The sequence below is a fragment of the Lissotriton vulgaris genome, chromosome 4_1, assembly GCF_964263255.1.
Source record: "Lissotriton vulgaris chromosome 4_1, aLisVul1.2, whole genome shotgun sequence".
Taxonomy (NCBI): domain Eukaryota; kingdom Metazoa; phylum Chordata; class Amphibia; order Caudata; family Salamandridae; genus Lissotriton; species Lissotriton vulgaris.
In genome coordinates this window covers 394,136,808-394,154,365 of record NC_141691.1, presented here as the reverse complement: position 1 = coordinate 394,154,365, position 17,558 = coordinate 394,136,808, and the positions used below count along the sequence as shown (strand labels likewise).

Sequence of the window (17,558 nt, the reverse complement as noted above, 5' to 3'; positions counted from 1 at the left end):
TTCTGACTGTGAAGTCTAGTGGATGTTCATGATAAGTTGTGCTGGATCAGCACAGAGCCGAGTGCCTGTTTTTTTGTGTTTGGAATTGTCTAAGGTTCATATTGAATTTGCAATTTCTCTGAGTTAATGTATGAAGTTCATATAATAACTCAGATAAATTTGGAGTTGGCTGAACATGCGATCAGCTCTGCACTCAGCAAGTGCTCATGCTAAGGCTGTCCCTAATCACTTTTCTCTAAAAATCATCTTAGCAATCACCCACCTCGAGTCTGTTGTTGAACAATAAAGTTGGGATCTTTTTCACATGCCCATTGAGCCACCGGTGCGTCATTAATTTGATGCACTCTGCATGGCTTTTCATGGCGCAAGGCAAGGCAAGGCAAAGTAGTGCAAGTCGCTGCCTCGTCTTAGTCTGCATCAAGGAGGCATTCCATGGGCATTGTGGTGGGTGTTCCCATTCAACACCCATGGATTTTGATGCATTCCCAGATTTACGAATACTTATAAACCTGGGAATACATCAAACGCCTACGCCTGTCCAGTGGAAGCGAAACAAGGAGATGTAACTGTATTTCTCCTCATTTTTTCCTCTTTCTTTGTGTGCTGCATTCTGAAACACTGTTTTTGGTTATAGATAGTACCCTGGTTCCAAGTGGGGTGTCCCCTGTTTCCTTTACACAACTGCATTCTGCATAGTCATAGTCAGGCCTTTAATTGCACATTACACTATTATGATTGCAGCCAAGTACAAAAACTTGTAATGCACTCTACCCCTGCAAAACATAGTAACTGAATAGAATATACTGGCTTTCTGTAGGAGTTTTCTGCAGTGGCGTGGGACCATATCTCCCTGGCCAAAGAGGGCATTGAAAGGCCCAAATTAGATAATAAATTCAAAGCTGGTCAGAACAGGGGCCCTCAAAATATGTTTGGACCAGGGCCCCCAAAATCCTTAAGATGGCTTTGAGACCACTCTCCCTGTCTGAACTCCGCAAGATACCAGGCCTTGTAGAAGCTTGCAGAGTGCCTCAATGTCCAGCAGGAGACTGTGGTTCTTTCTCCTATGGTACCCACAACCACAACCAGTCCATTGAAATACAATAGGACCCCATTTCTTCAGTGTCAATGTTTAATGTCCCCAAGAGGGAGACAAGAGCTACTGCCAATTTCTCAGGAGACAGAGTTAAATAAAAGTCCCAAAAGCACAAGTTCAAAGTGGCCCTCCCACTCTGTAGAGGGATTCACCCATTGTGCGGGCCATCCTTTTTGTCCTGTTGCTTCTCTTCTCTTCAACTGTTCATCCTTTACAGGGTTTAAAAATGGTGGTGCATAGCTAGAGAAGATGGAGATTCCTTTGCGATTCAGAACTGGCACACCCCCTCTCCACTCTTCACTGATGGGAAGCAGACCCTTGCAGTCAAACCTAATTGCACAATAGTCCTGGAAGAACACAGATGTTTGCTTGAAAGGACACTGCTGCACACCTCTTCTCTGAGTCAAGCTCCCCACACTCATATCTGGTTTCTTCCCTCAAAGCATTTAAAGAAACACCTCTGTGGTGCCTGGAGTTAGAGGGCTGCGTGACTTTCTTTTGCCTCAGTGGCAATATAACACCAGTAGTTGTCAGAAAGACAGAGCTAATCACCTTGTAAACATTGCACCACTTTTTGTTCCAGTAGAAGGTATATCTTCCATGATATATCTATTTTGGCAGGGGGGCAACTAATCAATAGAGTAACTAACTGGTTTAGAAGAGCAGTTCAAGGCATGAATTCTAATAAGGCTGGCTTGGGTAAATAAGCCTAAGAATATAAATAAACTTATATTGAGTAAAAAAGACTCTGGATAAACATTGTAGCCCAGATAATTAGAGGAAAAGATACATCAATTACTTTTTTACCTTATGACACTCAAAAGTAAAGTTTTGTCCACCCTTTACCATAGATTAAAAACAGATTAAACACTACAGATTTTACAAAAAAAAGGGGAATTTCATATTGGATATCCACTTGTATTATAAAGCCTTAGCAGACCAGGAACTCTGGGTCTCATCTGCCACGCTGCTAGCTGCCTGCCGATGTCAGGCTGAGTTAGGCAGGTTGTCCGTCTCTTTGCATCTACATATATTGATATATGTGCCAAGCTGTAGACATCAATCAGCTTTATTTTAAAGAGGTAGGCACCAGCATTTGCAGCAAAAAGCAACTTTAACAGAAACTTATAATTGGTGAGGCTCCAATAGGGAGACTTACAGCAGTGGTCTAAAAACAAAAAAGAATGGGGGGTTTGCTTGATCAGAATCTGCTTCCGTACTAGATCTCCTAATCTATATGTGCATCCCTGTTTTAATAATATGAATTTAACCTAATCCAGGATGCAAGGTCTTACATTTATGCAATAAGGTAAAATCACATTGAAGAGACCTTGTGACTATTAGGAGAGCTGTTTCCCTATGAAAAGTAAAAAAACAACAACATTTGTTCACCACTGTTCAATCACTGTGCAATCCGTGAGGCAGTAAAAACATTTTTCTAATGTCAGTTTCACAGTACTGTGGCAATAAACTCACATTTGACCTTTCACTGTACATCTATATGTGGGAATATATCTTTAATAGTACACTGCCTCAACAAAATGTGTATTGGGCCGTCAGAGCCATGGAATGGAATTCAGACCTAATGAATCCATGAAATCGCCCAGTTATGGTATGCAATGCACAGAATGCATGCTGGGGCTCAAGCCACTACCACGTCTTGCTCTTGGTTGTGCAATCGGCAAAGTGGTGTATTGAGCACAATGAATTGCGTGAGACATGGTTTGTGTTCAGTGCATTGCAAGCCACAACTGGTGTTTCTTATGCTTGTCATATTTCAACCGTGTATTTTTACTGAGGTGCAGCATCCAATCTGCTCTGGGTCACCTCTCATGAGTGATGGTCCGTCCCCACACTCATCAATGGTAATAAATAGCATATTACACTCTGCGCATCTGCCATTCAATGATATTTCCGTCTTCCATGCTTCTCACCCCCTCCACCTTCCCTCTGCTCCCATCAATCCCTCATTCACATTTACCATGGGTTTAGAGAGTGATATTCCCAATGGAACAGGGAATAACTTGTGGAATTCCTACCAGTAAAACTGGGCCCCCAACTCTGTGGCACTAAACAGTCAGGGTGCTGCCAGTACTCCCCTATTCGTAATGAGAGTCTAACCTGGTACTAGACGTATAGAAGAGGGAACATTTACTAATATACAGCCCTCAAAACTGGTTCCACCTTACACATGCAGGGAAGGGCTCACATTATTTGAAGTTAAAATTTCCTTCCTTAATACTTTGTGCCAATCACCCTGCAGTGAACTTCGAATTGAATGTTGCCTTGAATCAAATTAAACCTGGGGCTAATCATTAAAAATTTCAACATTGCAATTCTAGCTCCTTATAATTACAACATTGAGTCAAAGGCGCTTACTTATACTCTTTGCCTGCCCTTTAAAGCAGAGCTTACATCTGATACATCCACTTCCCAGTAGACCAAAATATATATATATATATATATATATATATATATATATATATATATATATATATATATATATATATATATATATATATATATATATATATATGCACAAGTGAGGCTCTCTCACCAAACTAACGCAGCCGCCGCCACAGCAATGTTGGAAAGAAAAGCCACGCCACTCCAACGTTCGTTATGGGCTAAAAACGATTTATTTAGCGTTTAAGGCCACCAGATCTTACGCGTTTCGGGCATCCGCCCTTGTTCACAGATCATTCGTCAGTAAGTTCACAATGGCTTAAATGCAAAAAGTTTTTCCCGGGCATTTTTTTCACAACCACGTGTCAAATTAACATAGAAGACACACTACATAATTTGGCTAAAGCAGTCTTTCCTCTAAGCCAGTGCCATAAAAAATGATTAAATGGTTAAGATAACAGCATAAATGCGTTGTTAAAATCACAATCATAATACAATTTATTTTATGATTAAAAAAATAAATATAGTGTAATCTATAAAAATATATATGCATTTTTATAAAAAACATGTGACTGAGACAATGTGCAAATATCGCAATTATATAGTGATAACAGTTGGTCACTAATAAATAAATAGCACACTATGTACAAAAAGATATTAATATTGATTAACTAAAACCTAATACCAATATATAACAATGTACTGCCTCAGATCTATTGGATAAGGCACTTCACCATTTAATCATTTTTTATGGCACTGGCTTAGAGGAAAGACTGCTTTAGCCTAAGTTATGTAGTGTGTCTTCTATGTTAATTTGACACGTGGTTGTGAAAAAAATGTCCGGGAAAAACGAATGATCTGTGAACAAGGGTGGATGCCCGAAACGCGTAAGATCTGGTGGCCTTGAACGCTAAATAAATCGTTTTTAGCCCATAACGAACGTTGGAGTGGCGTGGCTTTTCTTTCCAACATTGCTGTGGCGGCGGCTGCGTTAGTTTGGTGAGAGAGCCTCACTTGTGCATTCTACGTCGGAAGGAGGTTGCTTCCGAAGCCACTTCACTCCCCGCAAGATTGGCTGCAGCTGTTCAACCATATATATATATATATATATATATATATATGTATTACCTACTGGCGGTCGCCAGTAGGTAGTTATAGTTAGGACCTAGTTTCTATAGGAAATCCGCAACATTCTATGTGGAATAACTTTGGCGCCGGTGGGCGAATCTTCACGAATTTCTCCAAGAAAATGGCCTGCTCCGCTCCGCTCCTTCCCTGAAAGTTGGGGTGATTTGCGAAGCAGGGGCCGAGAAAAAAGGGGGGGCCCAAAACGTGTTTTTCCTAATGCAATTTTCCATAGGACCTTTAGCCAGGGCTACAGCCCCAACTGCTGAACGGAATTACACCATATTTGGCAAAAAGGTAGAGTTCGGTTCGCAGATCAAGCTTTTTGTTAAATGGTGTAAATCCGCTCAGTAGTTCCCGAGAAAATCATAAGTAAAATCATAAGTATATCTAAGGCACGTACGGTACGTGTACGGTACGCGTACAGGTCCGCGTACCGTGCGCATACGTACCCGTACCTTTCCGAGCGCCAGCTGCATGCTGATTGGCATGTCAACACTCCAAACCAGAAATTGTTGGCAGCCATCTTGTGCCTCGGTAGACTGAGGCACAAGAAAGCAGAAAAACAAACGTGTAGAACTCAAAAAGGGGGACGGGTAGAAGCACCCTGACACCTAGGCCTGCTCAGGGGGTCCCAAAAGGACCCTCAAGGCCCCCAATTAATTCATTTTTTTACAAAAACCGCGGGGTACCTTTCCGAGCACGAGCTGCATGCTCATTGGCTGTCAACACTCCAAACCAGGAAGTGTTGGCAGCCATCTTGAGCTCGGTAGACTGAGGCACAAGAAAGCAGAAAAACAAACGTGTAGAACACAAAAAGGGGGCAGGGTAGAAACACCCTGACCCCCTAGGCCTGCTCAGGTGGTCCTACAAGGACCCCCAAGGCCAAAAACCAAAACAAAAAAAAACCTGGTCTGTTTTTCCTCCTGGTCTGTTTTTTCAAATTACCCCCTGGGGAGGGACCAAATCCTGGGGGCATAGTGAAAAAGAAGTGTGGGGGGCCCCAATCCCCGGGGCAAAGCAATGCAGCCCCCTGGCGCATATTGGAGGCTCCTGGTGGGCTAGTTGGCCCTCAGGGACCCCCAGTATGCAAGGGGAATTAGTTCCCCCTCTGCAGATGCGCCAGGGGGCTGCGTTGCAGAGAGGTGTAAAAAGGGGCGTGGCCTCATTACACCTCTCTGCAACGCAGCCCCTGGCGCATACTAGAAGTTCCTGGTGGGCTAGCTAGCCCCCAGGGACCCCCAGTATGCAAAGGGAAGTAGTCCCCCCTCTGCAAACGTGCCGTGGGCTGCGTTGTAGAGCGGTGTAAAAAGGGTCATGGCCTCATTACACCCCTCTGCAGTGCAGCCCCCTGGCCCATACTGGAGGTTCCAGGTGGGCTAGTTGGCCCCCAGGGACCACCAGTATGCAAGGGGAATTATTTCCCCCTCTGCAAAGGCACCAGGGGGCTGCGTTGCAGAGAGGTATAAAAACATTTTTTTTCAATTTATATTAAAAATATGTAATGTAATTTAAAAAATAAAGTATCTAAAAATAAATATTTTAACATATTGTAGTGAATCATTATATAAAATATAACAATTAATACATTTAAAAATTATCATTTACAAAACCTTTGAAATTCACTGAAAAAACCATAGGTTTCAGCCACGTTATAGTTAGGAATTAGCATTTAAAAAACCTTGCAAATTCACTGAAAAAACCATAGGTTTCACACATGTTATAGTTAGCTGGACATTTCACTCATACAAAACCATTGAAATAACCCCCGTTATAGTTAGTTCAGCTAACTATAACTTGCGCACTCGCAATGCACTGCTGATGACGTCACATATTAAATCACTCATGACATGGTCAGTGACATCACTCATGACATCACTGATGACATCTCAAATGACATCACTGATGATTTTGCAAAGGTTGTTGACATGTTAGTATCCTGAGTTCCTTCTTCAAAGTCTATTAAACCTCAATAATGTGTTGATCCTGCCATCACGATGATCAGGCAACAGCAACCTACCTAGCTGTTCAAGGTTTGAGAGTAATAGAACGGAGAAAGACCCTATTCAAATAAAACAATAACTAGAAGTTTTGTAATATTAGTACGTCAGAATCATAATAATATAATTTGAAAAAACGTCAATGCTTATGTCCATAGAATATGGGCTAGTCTCGCAACTAATGCACTACTAAGTTGCCACTTACGTTTCCAAGTGTTCTGCTACTGACAAATTTCCCACATATGTAAGTAGCAACTACAAAAGTAGCTGTGGTCCCTCCGAGGCAAATATAAGACATTGATCAGGAAAATGCAATAAAACATGCACACAGTTTTAACTATGCGGGAATCCAAAAATATTTGCAAAGCCTATATCACCCGTATATTTACTTCCACGTGTCCCCTGAATGATATGGGTGTGAGTGGTGGAGTATATATTATCAGATGCACCAATCAAGACCTTAATAAGGGCATTATATTCCCATCAACTGAAAGGGGTCCCTGCTCCCAGGGACCCCGTGGTGTGAAGCAGGGCCAGCTTTAGCGCTAGTGGCGACCAGTGCGACAATAATGTTTGGCGCCCTCCCCCCATGACAACCTTCTCAGATTCCATCACTACCACTGGGGAAAAGTACATCTTGTCTCACTGTGGCCCCTCTCTCCCATATATTTAATCTTTTTTAAAGTACGGTTTTATCTACCCAAACTAACACAATTATCAACATTATGAATAGATGATAAAAGACTGGAGAGAAAAAACATAACGTCCTAACCTATTTTATGCAGTTTGCATGCAGCTCTTTGATGACCGTTATTAACAGTCACGGTTGTGTCTTATGAACTGTGGTAACAGAAGGATCTCTGTGACAAAAGCTGTAATCCCCTCAGCTATTCACATAAAATAAGGTTCTGTGATCTGCTCGTGATGTGTTCTTTGCAGCAGGCATTTTAACCCTCTGTGCTACTTTATGGGGAGTTAAAATTGCAACTGGACGAAACTCCACCTTTTTTCTCTTGCAGGAACATTAACCACAAGCGTCGTCTTCATATTTTTTGGTGCCTGAAAACTGGAAGTGCAAGAAACTCTGCTGCAGGTGTTTTTGAATCAGAAGTTATTGCTGAACATAGCGACCCCTCAGAGGTCAGCGCCCTCTCCCCAGGTCAGCGCCCATTGCAGCCACACCAGCAGGGCCGAGGTGGCCGTAGCGGGCATCGGTCTTTACCCTTTTGGGCCGGAGGGTTGGGGGGTATTTTTCTGGCCTTGGGGACCGGTTTGGTTTGTCGCTGGGTGCCGGTTTTTCAGCAGTGCTGCAATATTGGCCCCCAGTAACAAAAGAGGGAGCTGTGCTTTTTGCTAGCACCCCTCCCCCCACACCCTCTCCTAGGGCCGGTCGAGCATCAATCTGCCAGGGCTGGTTGCTGTTCCCAGCTATGAGCCCCAGTAGCACCGCCCTAAAGCCGGCCCTGCTGTGAAGGAGGGCGCGTGGTTCCAGACCCGAGCTGTAAAATATGGAGTGTCCGCCAACCCAGGAGTTCATAATGTATTAATAATTAAGAGCTTGTTTAACATGCCTTTTGCTGTTTTGTTTTGATTTCATGTTATGTTTTGCTATTGTGTGTTTTTTTGCAGAGCACATGCCTGGCACTGAAATGTGGTAGAGTGAGAGGGGTCCCTCACGCTGATTGAAATAGGCCCTATTTATCTTCAACATTTTCAATTTTTGCATGAATTTTAAACTAAGAAAAGACCAACGAAAACCACTTTTCCTGAAAATAATATTATTTACTGTATACATTTAGAGATTTACGAATTCTTTGGGAACCGAACTCTAGTTTAGTCTGCAGCAACAGTTTACAAGGACAATCTCTAGTGAACTTGGTCAAACACCTTTTTGTAGCATAATAATTATTTTTTAACTTAAAATGGTGGCATGTGCAACTGTGCTGTATGTAGATAGTGCGGTACTGTCAGTCGGCTCAGATTTTCAATGGAAGATAAAGAAAAACCGAAAAGGCTAATCTCTCACAAACAGACGCCAGAGCCAGTGAGATCTCAGCTGTGCCTACAGCAGCACCATGGGGTCTGCAAGCTGCAATTAGTTAAGGCTGATTCAGCGAGAGTATATCATATTTGAAAATCAAATGACAATAACTATATAAAAATGTAATGTTATGAATTAAACGAGGTACACTTAATATATGTCTATGCCCTCTTACATGGGGCTGTAAGCTATAACTTTTAATTGCCTTCATCAGACTTTATTTAGTTTAATAACTGATTCAAAAAGCAGGGTTGTATGTCAGAATATCGATCACAAAAACATTGTGCTTGGAAAATATAATCTCAAAAGAACTAAAAATGTTTCCCTAAAATAAAGAGACACATTGGTGATGGACCTGAACTTGTATGAACAAACCTAAAAAGTGAAAGAAAATGCCCAGGGAAACTTTGTCTCAAAACAAGTTTATATTTATGTAAATCAGATGAATATACACACAAACAATGCTACAAATTTGGTAAAGTCGGTGCTCCAAGTGACATGGCAGTGCTAATAAATTATACATTAGACAATTAAAGAAAAGGCACGATAGTGACTGTCCACAGAAGGACTGCGGGAAGAAAGTCTGAAAATATTGTGACTCTAGGCACTGAAATTCTGTACAATCAATATTTAGTCAACATAGTGAGGACGTCAGCGTTTCAACCCTGTTGTTTGCTTCATTAGAGAGTCATCATCATGACAAGGGATGGCAACATCATTCAAAAAATAATGCAGACAGAGGAAAGGAATTATGTTTCAGAAAAGGCAGGGAATGTCATTAACCCATTCTGCTGTTAGGGGCTTACCCATTGGCAGTGTGCTAATGTCTGTCAGGGTCTCTTTATCTTCGGGAACCATTGGCATTTCTTTTGACTTTAGCACCCAAGTTCTCAGGAATACTGGGCAGCACCTTGTTTTCCTTATATATAAAAATTTGTCAGAGTATCAGCTACCAAAATATTGTGGAGATAGCATATATGGATAAGCACAGATTTACTACTCAACTCCACATCTACATTCCTTGAAGATTTAGAAGATTTACATTGTTAAGGTACGTCTATATAGTGTTCGTTTTATAAATCTACATTTACCTATATGTTTATCTTCATGGGATTTGTGTAGTGGGTATTCTAGCTACAATATTTTTTTTGAAAAATATTTCAAACTTAATATTCCCTTTGAACATTACTATGACACCCTTCTGTGTGCACATTTGGGCTGTACAGATGCATTCCTAATGTCGAATAGAATAGAATAGAATAATTATCAGAGCTGCTAGGAATTAAATGACAAAGGTTTTGTATGGCATGCAAGACATTGTTCTCTTAAACGTTGCTAAACTATGTGTATGAAGAGGCCAAGGTGTGCTTTTGAGAGCTCTTTTAGCATATTCAGGGCATTGTTAGAGATACTAGCCACTTTGCTGCCATTTACCAACCCCTGATCCTTTTTCTCAGATGTCAAAATTTGAATCAAGCAGGTGCTGACCTAATCCAACACTTAATTGAGTATATTATAATTTTTCAATGCAGAATGCCCCACTTCATTGTGTGTGTGAAGGTGCATTAATGTTTGAAGCACAGAAAACAGTAAGCTGAGAAAGACAATTAACATTTTAAAAGGGTGACTCTAAGTATGTCTATCATTGTGGTGGAAAGTAATTGTGGGGAGACTTAATAAGACAACCAGATTCATCAAGAGTACCACTGTTATTACACTGGCAACATAACCAAGCAAAAAGGTGCTGGGTGCAAGAAACACAATTGGCTGTATTACATACAATGTACCCTGGCAGCGCAACATATGCATCCTGTTTTTGCATTTGAGGAGGTACTGTAGTACTACAAAGGGGGCCACAGACACTTGCCCAGCAACTTCTGTAATATTGATAGCGCTGGTTCATATGCGGTACTGCCACTGCCAATTACATACATGGATACAAACATGACGCAAAAAAGTTCAAAGAGCTATAACCAAAGTGACATGAGAAGTGTGAGGGTAAAACAGAACTTTAGACTGAGGAAGAGATCATAAGAACCTACAATACTGAAGACCCCAATAGACACACAGAACAGTGCACAGGAACCAGAAACTCTGAGGCCAAAAAGATTCCAGATCACCAACCTAATTAGTAATACCACAAATCCTGAGAACCTGAACGCATCAAGCAATCCAGAATGACAAATGTCAACTTGGAAAACCTTTTTAATGACCTGCCATCTTCTAAAAAAGGACAACTAGTAAAACAAAAACTATGGAATTTAGTCAGGAAGAGATGTGAGAAGTCCTCGTCTCAGTCCTAATTATATGGAAGAACCATGCATTACAACCAGATGCAAGATAAATCTGTTTTCTAAAATAATCAAAAGTATAATAATAATAACTTGTTTTTACATAACAATTAATATCTCATATCTGCCATTAATAAGCGTAGTAAATTACAGAAGCTACAATTTAAATGAGAGATTTTAGAGGTTTGTTGGGGAGTGCGTGTGTGTGGCTTTTTTAAATAAAACCCATGGTGTGTTAGTATGTATTTCAGATCACACTGCAGCTATAGTTATTCCAACGGATGTACGGCTTTACGACGCGTACTTTTACAACGCGTGCCGTTACAACGTGGTTTTTTCAGCGCAAGTCGTTACCACGACTTGCGTTGGAGGGGGTGCGGACTTAAACATTTTTTAATTTACTATTCCAACACCAGCCTACGTACAGTAGGGAAGGTGTTGGATAGTAAATTAAAAAATTCCTTGTCCTGCAGCGCCCTCCAGCGCAAGTCGTGGTAACGACTTGCGTTGAAAAGACCGTGTTGTAACGGCACGGCGGTGTAACAGCCACGTCGTAAAGGCTGTTCCCCATTCCAACAGTATACCAAAGTACCATGGGCCTTATTTATGAAGGCCTTGCGCCACCGGTGCGTGTCTTTTTCCCATTTTAAAAGTCACGTAAAAGTGGCGCAAGTCCTTCATAAATAAGGCCCCATGTATTATACGAAATATAGAAGTATAGAAGGGTAGCTGCCAATAACGAGGAATTCCAAGTTGCGTCATATAAATGAGAACAAAGTTCAAGTTGCGCAAGTTGCCCATAAGCAGTAAGTAATCCCAAGAAAACTGTGTTTTAAGTTCAAGCAATACCAACAATTTTAAAGTAAAAAACATGAACCCAAAACAAAAACCCAAACTAATTTAGATAAAGTGTAATGAGCAAAAAACACCAAGATTATCAGAATTGGATAAAAGGAACAGGAAATATGATTTTTTAAATGTTTTACGGGAACAGCGTCTAAAATGGCAAAGTACTATTTAAAAACAACAATTTGTGGTTGACAGGGACTAACTGCGATGGACCAGAGTTCGGATAAACGATATGGGCGCTCCCAGTCAAAGCTTTTTCTTCGGACCTTGTGTCTGAAATGACAGTTAAAATAAATCTTTCAGTAGGGCATGGTTCAAGGCTGTTGCCAACGAGGGTCCTATCCAGTCAGTTACATTATTTTCAAGCTCCTGCTGAAGCCATTGGTTTTGGTGCAAAAACCTCAGAGTTGAACAAGCTGTATTTCAGGCCTGCAAGGATGCTTCAAAGGTCGCATAGATTTGCTACCTCAACCCGGACTGGATTTTTACCTTTAAGCTTAGTCATTTTATTGAAAATAAATTTTCTACACCAGAGCGAAGCTGGATGTTGTAGCGAGGCTGGCTTCATGAGCCTGTATTCTCATAAACCTGTTTTAATTTTTCAGCACATCAAAACATTTCTAAGTGGAATGCACCTGATTTTCATGCCTTCATGGGGGTGACCCTCCTGGGCAAGCCTTAGCATCTTGTCTCAGTCCTCCAGAGGTGAAAAATGCCTGTGTCCCATTTCTCAGCATCTTGCTGGTCAGTCCTGAAGACCCTATCTCCTCAGCACAAGCCTCTAGCCACCAAGTCTTTCTCCAGCCAAGTCTACTGTAGGGTCCACTCCTCGGTGGTCAGCTAATCTCTCTTGGCATAAGGAGTAGGTCTACCTTTTGTGTCCCTAAGGCAGATAAACAGGAGGCCCACTCTTGACCATTGGAGAGCAGTTCTAGTCCATGAGTGCCAGTATGGCTCATGACTCCTTGGGTCATGTTATCATTGAGTGAGTCTGCTTATTGCAGGAATCAGGAGTTTTCTACCAGAAGGGACTTTTTCTTCTTTAGCGGGAGTCTTCCAAGGTCTAGGAATGCTCTCAGCAGCTGGTGGTTCAGATGACAGTTTCATCCTGTGCACTAGCCAGTGACTGTGAGAATTCTGCCACTAACTTGACCCTCAGACAGCAGTTCCATTCCCTGAGTGCCAGTAGAAGTCAGAAGTCCTTGGACCATTACGTCCTTGAGTGAGGCATCTTATAGCAGGATTAAGGAGTCTAATGACAGCAAAGTATTTTTGTTCTTCAGGTGGAGTCTTCCCACATCCAGGGATTCTCAGTAGTTGAAGTGCCCATATTATCCAATGATTGAGAAATTCTGCCACCCAAGACTATTTTCTCTTAGCCCCCAACTCCTTTTGCAGCAGTTCCTCTTTCCCCTACTTTATAGTTACCAAAGAGCCATTATTTAAAAATGTCAGATCCTTTTTTCTATCTGGCCGACCCACTGTCAGCTCCTTGGCCACACTCTTGTTACGCTGAGATCTCCTCCAACCTCTCCGGGTCCAAACTGGCTCTCCTCCCCACTGTGACTTTATCCTCAGTATGAATAAGACAAGCCTTGTCTTGTATCTCCAAATCAAAAGAAGTAGTCCTAATGCTGTTCTTTGCTCTGCAAGCTGTTCCGACATATGATTTTTTATTTCCAATCCATTTGGTGTGTTTTCTGTACTAGCCACCTCTAGCCTTACAGGACAATGAGTAGACCAACTGGGTATATCCAATTTGACCAAAACAATGTTATGGCCAGAGAACACAAACTCCGGCACTGCATAGCAGTGTTGCAGAGTCCAAATGGCAGCAAAAATAGAGTCTAGAAAAAGGAAAAAGATCTGGTATGAACATGGACATCATTTAGGGGTCGCAGCTGCCGTTGCAACTCCTAGCCTCAGATGTGGCAACAATCAGTGGCAGAAACAAAATGCCAGCTCACCCTTATGGACGCTGGTTAGGCCTTCTCATTTGGTTTATTACACTAATAGTGAATAATGAAGCATTATTCACTATTAGTGTAAAACAATGGAGTACAATTCGCTGGAATATGATCTTCCCTGGCAGCTGAGGTAAGAAACAAAATGCTTTTACATTTATTTGAAGTATGTTATGCGCATTCTTGTCAATGAGTGTGTGTTCATGTGAGAAAGTGTGGTTGTATTTGTTATGTGTAAGCCTGCGTGTGAGTGAAACGGAAGGTCAAAGGGCGTACAATGTTACTTCCAGTACCCCTGGCATTTTGGCGAATTGACGTTCCGGAGAGGAACATGAAAAAAAGGCAGTTTCGCTACAGATGGCAGTTTATATCTTCCTAACCAAAGTCTTAGCGGGCTTCATTCTGTTTTCCGCACATTCTGTTATTTTGTATACTGTTTTAGGCAATGATATCCGTATATGTAAGAAGTTTTATTATTTCTAATTTTCTATTAACTTAAATTTGGCCATCACTCCATCACTACCCCATAAGAACCCAAGCCAAATCCCTTTTAGAGTAAACATTTATCATCCAACCTTAACTCCTATAGAGTGCTAGAGTGCCTGGCATTTAGTTTATCCCCCGCTTCTGCACTTTAAAAAAATGACACTCCATATTTGTCCAGCATATTTTCATATTTGAAGAGTTTTATATAGCGCTAACTAGACCCGGAGGTATCATAGTGCTTTACATAGGTGTGGACATAATAATTACAAATGAGTAGATCCAATAAATAGGAAAGGGTAGAATATACAACAACAACATACCGTTGGCCAGTGATGGATTATATATGAAAGAAAAATAGTAATGAAGCGGTAACAGGAGAACAAAAAACAAAAAAACACAAATGCAGGTAAAGGTGAACAAAAAATTTGTTGGAGGATGGGGAATTGAGACTGTAGCTGGAATTCATTCAAGTCCCGCAATACCTGCCACCAAGAAGGTTAACATCAGGGGTCCCTTTCAAGTCATGTAGGCAGATCCTTAATCCGGTCGGGGTCGCGGTATCGCAGCACCAGAGGCTGGTTTCACGCTCCGAGCTGGAGTGATCTGGCCATGGAGAGGGCCAGTAGAAGGGGACAAAATGGCTGCCCTGCACCAAACCATCCTTACCGATAAGATGTCAGTGTGGTTCCCGAAGGCGGAGTCCATCTTGAGGCGTAATTCAGGCTGCCAATCCTAGACAAAGACAGGCTGCATGTGGTGTTCCTGCATACGATTTTACCGCCAAGATGAAAGACTCTGGTCCCAGTCCCCTAGATCCCTATGATTGAAGGGAGGCAGGGCCGGACTGGCCGTAGCGGGCACCGGGCGGTTCCTGGTGGGCTGCCTGGGTGGGGGCGATTTTGGGCCTCTGGGGGGCTGTTTTTGTTACCGGGGGTCAGCAATACCGGCCCCCGTAACAAAATCATCCGAAACCGGCCCTAGCAAACTGCTCAGCTGCACTCCTCTTCACCCCGAGGGGGGGGAAGCAGCTGAGCAGTTTGCCAGGGCCGGTTTCTGTTCCAAGTCCGGCCCTGAATGGAGGCTTGTAGATCCTGTGGACCACAACCACAAATCAGGGAAGGAAGCCAAATTCTGGGTGCTGGATTACATGGAGTGGCAGTCACTGGGATGAGAGGGTGGTATTCTGGAACTCGTTGTTCTTTCCCATTTCGTTAGGGAATGGTATGCTATGTTATGTTAAGGTTTTTATAAAGCGTTCAAATTACCCTGGGGCATCGCGGCGCTAACTAGGCAGAATACTACTGAGGGAGGAAGTACAGATAAATCAAGCAAAAATTGCTAAAACAGAAAGGCTTTCAGCTGTTTCCTAAAAATCGCTCAGTGATACAAGGGCAGCAGTAGCTCAGAGTTCTCTCATTGCTTAGACTGTGGGAAGTATCTCAGGCGCCAATGCAGCTGCTACAGGAAGCGCAGAGAGAGGCAGTCGTACCGGGATGCAGAGCAACCGTGGCCCAGCCCAGAAGGTAGGTGACGGCCGTGGATCACACCGGAGGGTTAATCCCAAGCTCATCTCCTCTCAGCTGCTGTTTGCATCTCAACTGTGAATTCGGAGGTCTTGCTAGGTTTCCACTGGAGACTGTGTTTCTTGATATTGAATAATGCTAAAGCCGGCTTCATCTCTGTTGGCGATAGTAGCGGAGCGGCACTGGAAGATTTCACGGTCATAGCCTTCCGATCCCGGGGTTGGTAGAGGCTAGATGGAGGGCTTTTCTCCGGGATTTCTCACAATAAGGCGACCCCTATCATAGAGCATACAACTGATAGGACTAAAAGTGCCAGATTAATGATATATTTTACAATATAATTCATAGTTTATCCAATTAACTTCCTTAAATAATGTTCCTCAGAGTAATTAAGTTTATACAACATGATTCTCAATTTCTATTCAACATTTATGCATCCACTTCCCCCGAATACTTTGAGAAAATGAAAACTTACATATATGTTTTAGTTTATGTGAGAATTCTGATAGGATAGATACACTTCAGTGTTTAATATATACTTGCTACTGTGTGCCTGTGAAAAATTTCCTAATTTATTTATTAAAGAAAAGTGGGTAACAGGGATGAATAAAACATTACTGACCATTAGGTAAAATTGAGATCTTATTAATACTTATGAACTTCTTATGTTGTATTCCAGGATTATTATTTTAAAAGTGGAGGTATTTACATAATATCTGGCCACAAATAACCGAAGACCTTTCATTAGCGATTTTAAGGTATGGTTGTTTTAGAAAAAATGTTAGAGGGCTATCACTGGCTCCTTTGTATGACAGAACGTAGTTTACTTAAGAAAGTGTCCATGATTCTACTATAAAAAAATAGACGTTCAATTTTTTTTTCAAAATTATCCACACAACTCAAGGTGGTGTCATGCATGTTTTCTAAATCCAATGGTCTGCAAATGATTGATTGGCACATTCACGTATTCCACAAATCATGTTAAACTGCTTACAGTGGTAGACTCAATGGAAGCCAAGCATACAGCTCAATCTTCAAACTTTGGGGCTTATTTACAAGCCCTTGGGCCGCCAGCACGTTACTTTTTCCCATGTTAAAAGTGACGCACTGACAGCGCAAGTGCCTTGTATTTTGTTGATGCCTCCAGCATTCTTCCAAAACAACCCACTCCATAGAACACCAGACTCTCTGCCATGGCATGAGCTGCTTTTCTTTTGGTAGCGCTCCTGATGTGACCACTAGTGTAACCCAGTGCTCTGTTACCTGGATGCAATATACTAGGTTTTGCCCCCACTTGCATAAGTCAAGCATACTGACTGCTGCAACGATAATATATTTTTACTGGATTTCCATGTTGAAGTTTTAGACTGGAAATTGCTTTAGGATCGAGGGTATAAACTAATCTACATACCCCAGAATATACGGATAAAGGATTATTCGTCTCCTGATCTTTATAAATAGTAAACAGTGTATTTATAGACAGTCTTGAACATGTCTAACCATAAAGCAAGCAAATTTAATGAAAAATGAGATGGAATTCTACAATGAATGAATGAAATGAAAAAGAAGGCTTTCTCCATACAATATGGGTCTGTCGGGTTGTGCAATTCTTTTTACAGTAGTGGCTGGGCCTAGAAAATTGTAAACAACTAGGTCTTCTTGAGGTTGCTAGAATATTTGAATGGGTTAAAACATTTGTTGTTTTGGAATTAGTGATAGCAAAAAACATTGAACATCACTGAAAATATAATATAAATCCAGAAAAGTGTGTATGAATGTG

General features: G+C 41.7%; 1 protein-coding gene across 1 annotated transcript in view; it reads right to left on the bottom strand.

Annotated features, from left to right (window-relative positions):
• LOC147718790 (connector enhancer of kinase suppressor of ras 2-like) overlaps positions 1 to 17,558 on the bottom strand; it is a 1,944,591-nt gene that overhangs the window by 706,117 nt on the left and 1,220,916 nt on the right. The window lies entirely within an intron of this gene.